The 6,056-nt window shown below is 38.0% G+C and overlaps 1 long non-coding RNA gene across 1 annotated transcript; it reads left to right on the top strand.

Annotated features, from left to right (window-relative positions):
• On the top strand, nt 1-4,057 carry LOC147842333 (uncharacterized). Its single transcript, XR_015499338.1, has 7 exons — nt 1-106; nt 245-332; nt 2,696-2,779; nt 2,900-2,954; nt 3,054-3,129; nt 3,193-3,369; nt 3,707-4,057. It is a non-coding gene; the product is annotated as an uncharacterized LOC147842333 (long non-coding RNA).
• The last annotated feature ends 1,999 nt before the right edge of the window (nt 4,058-6,056 follow it).

The raw sequence follows: 6,056 nt of genomic DNA, 5'->3' as shown, positions 1-6,056 counted from the left end.
ATAGTAGTGTTTGTTACTGAGGCGGTCGGTAGAGTATGCTGGCTGTTTACACAGAACTTTGCACGCTTTTCAAAGAAAAGTCTATTTTGGAGTCCACACTTTTCAGGTAAGAATGTATTAAAGATATATTTTCAGTCTCATTTTTACATGTGAAGCCGTGTTCTGTTGATTTTGTCTGACTCTCGGGTCTCGGCTTTCCCCCGCTTTAAGTGCTCCGGACTGCCTGGTGTACGTTGGCCTGCAGGATGGAGTTTGCTAAGATGTCTGCAGCTTATTAAAGAAGTTAATACAATGTGATATCGAAGTCACCGAGGGACATAACGTTATAGACGGTGAGTACTATATGCTGTTAGTTTTCTCGGTGTAAAAGTTCCCTTTATCTTCTTCATCTTCTATCTATCTTCTTCATTCTTCTTCATTCTTTCATATCACATTTTACCTGTTTTTATGTTTTGTTTTGTTTTTATGCATTTTTATTATTTGTTTTTATTTTTATTTTACTTGTTTCTTTTATTCTTGTTTATGTAAAGCACTTTGAATTGCCATTGTGTATGAAATGTGCTATATAGATAAACTTGCCTTGCCTTGCCTTTATCGCCTACGTTACGTATTCGCGCCTTATATCTTACGTTACGTTACTGCTTTATTAATAAGTGTTGCCACGGCGGAATATAATCGCAACCCAGATAGCAAAATACACTCGGTCCAGTTGCGGCTAGATTCTCGCCTGCCCGAGTCCGTCTGCTGTAACGTTACTCGGGCCAGATGCGGTGGCAGAAGCGAGCCGACTTCCTGCACTGCTTCAACTGTAGCTACCAGCTCCAAAAGTGGTGAGAAAAGCATTGCAAGTTTTTTTTTCATGCGCAAAAGTTTTGTGCGCTCTATGCCAATAACGGATGCTATTGCATTGTTCATCTGCAGGGCCGGAGCAAGCTGAACTGCTGCTCTAGGCAGAGGACGATCACGCCGCCCTCAACCCCAATGTAAAAACGAAAGTGACCAGTTATGAAAAGGAAGTGACGTGTCGCGGACCTCTATTCTGCCGCCCTATGCGCGGATATAACTGAGGACGCGCGGGTGTCGCGGACCTCTATTCTGCCGCCCTATGCGCGGATATAACTGAGGACGCGCGGGTGTTGCGGACCTCTATTCTGCCGCCCTATGCGTGGATATAACTGAGGACGTGCGGGTGTCGCGGACCTCTATTCTTCCGCCCTATGCGCGGATATAACTGAGGACGCGCGGGTGTCGCGGACCTCTATTCTGCCACTCTATGCGCGGATATAACTGGGTGTTGCGGACGCCGCCCTCTCTATACTGCCGCCATAGGCGGCCGCCTAGGTCGCCTCTATGGACGCGCCAGCCCTGTCCATCTGCAAAGATATTCAGCCTAGTGTCACGGAGAACGAAGGTTTTAAACACCTCGTCCTGTTAATTTTTATTTAATAATAATAATAATAATAATAATAATATTATTAATAATAATAATGATAAAAATAATGGGTGTCACGGTGGCACAGTGGGTAGTTTGACCACCTCACAGCAAGAAGATTGCTGGTTTATTATATTTTTATTAGCCTGTTGTTTACAGTGACAGTGATGTTTCAAAGCAGCATAACACTGCTAGTTCACGACCTTAAGTTTTGAATATTCAGTGGCAAAATATATCTTTGTAAAACTTGTTTTCATAGTTGAAAAGTTAAATCACAATTCTTGTTGTGCAATGCTAAACCTTTATGTTGAAAGAGTGCAAATATATATATTTTAATATATATTGCACTTATACATTCTGTTTATCTTAAAAATACTTAAATAATATGTGCTATATGTTCTAAAATGGCCCTCTACAGTAAACTGACGCTCTGGCTCTGAGAGAAAAGCCAGTTTGTAAAAAAAAATCTTGGTTTTGCTTGGTTAATAAATAATCAATCAAACTCATTCAATGGCACAGCATCCTCTTTCACATAATCTCATAAATTTGATTTAATTAGTTAGTGCTGAATTATCGCATTGTATCGTGATATGGATGTGAATCGTAAATTGTTGCATCGCAATATGTCACAAATGTATCGCTAATATATCGGATCATATTCTTTGTATCGAGATGCGTATCGGATCGGCATTATATCTTAGATGCCCAACCCTACTTCATATACCTTTATATAAAACCTTTTGTTATTAATACTGGAAATTTGTAATTATTGATAATGTTTTATATTTTGAGGCCATTTTCTAGCCACGGTTCACCGCTGAAATGTAATTTTAGACGGTTATATAAGTTACACCGCCATTTTGTGAAGAAAAATCACAATTTTGTCACCGGCAAAGCGACTGATTATGTAAACGTGGCTAGTTACAAACGTGGCGTGTGCTTGCTTGTACATATCTTCGTTTCAGTGTCTAAGTTACATTAATGTTGAGGAGTGTCCACAAACTCTCATGTCCAGAATTGTTTGTGTTTTACTATCGTTTAACGTTATACTTATGTTAATGTAGAATTATTAACATACCACGTTGTATAAATCGACGTTTTAAGTTATACTTTGTTCTTTAATGCAATAATTTGTCTCATCTGTTCTAAAACTGGTACCTTGAGCTATTTTACCTATTTTATTAATATCTCAAAATAAATAAACAGTTATTGCTTTATCTTATTGCTTTCCAGAAGTTTTTGAAGTTTCCAATTGTCTTTCAGGACAAGATTGAACAACAGAATGCAGCCTAACAGCATCAGACCAATGAAGGCACGTCATATGAAAGCATGGCTCAGTTACAAGATGTAAGTATGTCTCATTATCTATACCATGGTTTTAATGGCTTACATACTATTTTAAATTTGTAGGTTTTTACTTACAAACAACAATAAATGTACACCCACGTGTTTAAAATTATTTTCTAGGTTTTCATCGAAAGATGAGAGATCAACTGAAGAATGCTATGGACCTGACTCTAAGGTACTCTTTCTAAACTTTCTCCACTTGATTAATATTATTAAATTCTAGCTTTGTATGGATTCCTTCATATTTGTTTGTATGCCACATCTTATGTTCCAGGAGTTGATTTTACAGCAGCACTTCTCATGTTGCCAGCCTTGTTAAGCGAGACACTTCAACATTCCGTTGTGCTCCGGTGTGTATGTTGTTTTCTGTTTAGTATGTGCTGCTTTATAATGCTTGATATTCTTTATATTAGGATGACGCAGTGGGTAGTGCTGTCACCTTACAGCAAGAAGGTCACTGGTTCGAGCCTCAGCTGGGTCAGTTGGCATTTGTGTGAGGAGTTTGCATATTCTTCCAGTGTTTGTGAGGGTTTCCTCCAAGTGCTCTGGTTTCCCCACAAGTCCAAATACATGCGCTATAGCTGAATTTGGTAAGCTTATTTGTCTGTAGTGTATAAATGTGTGTGTGAATAAGTGTGTCTGGATGTTTCATAATACTGGGTTGCAGCTAGAAGGGCATCTGCTGCATAAAACATATGCTGGATAAGTAGGTGGTTCATTCCACTGTGGCGACCCCAGATTAATAGAGGGACTAAGCCGAAACGAAATTGAATGAATGAATGAAATTTATATTAGTCTTTTAATCTGTGATACTTTTTTTTTTTAATCAGTGAATATTAATTATTTCACTTTCTATGCATGTTGATTTTCTCTTCATCAGTGATAGAGTGACTGATATTAATGTAATTATTGCTTTGTCATTTACAGTGAACCATCTTCACCACATCCAACAGTTCAAGTACAGGAGGAGGCCTCCGACTGGACAACTGTGTTAACAAGACGAGTCACAGCAGTCTTCAGAGTTGATGGGATTGCGATTGGCCAGGCTAATGATGTGGACGAATATACATTTTTGACATATCCATCTTATTAGAAGAACACCTTGATGTTTCTGCAGTGTAATGTTTTGAATGAACGGTGGACGGTGACAAGCCTCGATCTACTCTAGTTACCAGAGTGATCAACCTTGTTTTTTGTTTCTCTACATGCTCTTGGGATAATCACAATCATCAAGTTAATCCAGCACACTGCTATCATTCATGCATAAAGCAAATTTTTAAATAACTTGTGGCCCTAATGACTATCAAAGAACATTTTCCAGATTTCAGTGCTTTACATGTCATGTTTATCTAAAGCCTAAACACATATTGTGTTACAACAAATTACAACTCCACTTGAGGATGATAAGGAGTAATCTACTGATGTTGAGGAAGAGGCTACTAATGTATTTGATTTTCTGCACTGTTGAAGCAATTTATAGAGAAAGTTTGCCTTCATTCTGAAATTCAGAGAAAATGTTGATGACAAATTATTTATTATGACCGAGTATTCTGAATAAAGACAAATACTTTGGACTTTATAAAGTGCAGTACTTGATGTAGCCTGTGTAATGTGTTTATAAATCTTAAACAGTATTCTTGTGCTCTTTGTATTAAGTGTAGATTATTTAGTTTTAATTTGTAATCTAAATTGTTCTTTTTACTGTTTTACATGTCTGCTTTATACTTGCTGTGTAATTTTATTTCTTAACACATTCAGTTGTGAGTTGTAATGAAATATTTCTTCAATAATAAATAAAAATGGACATCTGTGAATTAAAATATTTTATTTATTTATTCGTGCATGCAGTCACCAAAAGATCAAAATGCCTGGGTCAGTACCCTGAAAATACTATATAATATATAAAGATACATTTTTGTACCTTCAGTGTCTACAATTTTGTTCCTTGAGGGTACAAAATTGTCCCTTAAAGGGTACAAATGTAGAAGGTATAATTTTGTACCTTTAAATAGAGGTACAAATTTGTACCCTTAAGGGTACCACCCCAGTGATGGGCCACTTGTACCCTAAAAAGTACAATTTTGTACCTTTTTTTCTGAGAGTGTGGCGATGCGACCTAGAGGCAGACATAACAAGGGTGTGTTACACCTGGAAACAAGAAGAAAGATTGGCCCAGAACACATACAGTACCTCTGGAGATCGACCTTTAGCTTTTTACCCTAGAAGTAAATAAGTCACTTCCAAATCTGTTTGATTTCATGTCCCATGTTGGAAGAAGATATTTTGATGAAAGCTGGAAACTGTTACCATTCTATCAGTAGTATCTGTTATTCCTGCAGATGTAAATAGCTTTTCAGATTTCTTCAAAATATCCTCTTTGTGTTTAACAGAAGAAACTCATAAAGGTTTGGAAGCACTTGATGGAGAATAAATAGTGAGTTTTCATATTTGTGTGAAATATCCCCTATATTAAATATATACTTCATTTGTGCATGCAGAAATCAAGAAATCCTTGCAGCTAAAATAAATAGATTTTCATTTTAAAATGACAGGGTAACTTAATACTGACTGCACGACCAAGCCCACTTTTTTATTATTTTGCAGGGGGAATTATCCCTTTAATGCAGTGGCCTCAAACTCAATTGCTGCAGGGCCACAGCTCTGTATAGTTGAGCTCCAACCACCTCCAAATCACACCTGCTTAACAGTCTCTAGTAGTCTGGAACACCTTAATTAGTTGGATCAGCTGTGTTTGATTAGGGTTGGAGCAAAACTGTGCAGAGCTTGTAAGTTTAAGACCGTGACTCCGTGGCTTTGAAGATGGTGGAGCGTCCTGTTTAAAAACCTCTGAAAGGCGAGGATGTGATCTGATATATCTTGCAGCATCTTCAGAGAGTCAGATGCTTTAGACTGTGGGCTGGATGAGTTGGTGGTTGTAGGCTGGTGTGTTATTACTGCAGGCCAGTGCTTGTTAACCTCCAGAGCAGAGCGGAGGAGCTGCCGTCCCTTCCAGCTGCACACAAATCTGATTTAATGGTGGACAGCGGCCAGTCTTGGCATCTGGCTGGCTGGATGAAGACATATATTTTTGCTTTGTGATGATGGTCTGTATATTTGAAATTGCAGATTACTGTTGTTAGCTCCCATCTTCAAATTTGGCATGTCTAGAGAGCTGATGTTTAACATGAACTGGGTAGAGTTTTGATTTTGGGGATATTTTTACAAGCAAAGAAAATATATTACAAAGCTTAACCTTCATGTCGTGTTCGGGTCAAAT

The sequence above is a fragment of the Danio rerio genome, chromosome 9, assembly GCF_052040795.2.
Source record: "Danio rerio strain M-AB ecotype USA chromosome 9, GRCz13ab, whole genome shotgun sequence".
NCBI classification, from domain to species: Eukaryota; Metazoa; Chordata; class Actinopteri; order Cypriniformes; family Danionidae; genus Danio; species Danio rerio.
The sequence above is the reverse complement of the archived record's forward strand: the minus strand, read 5'-3'. Positions and strand labels throughout refer to the sequence as shown.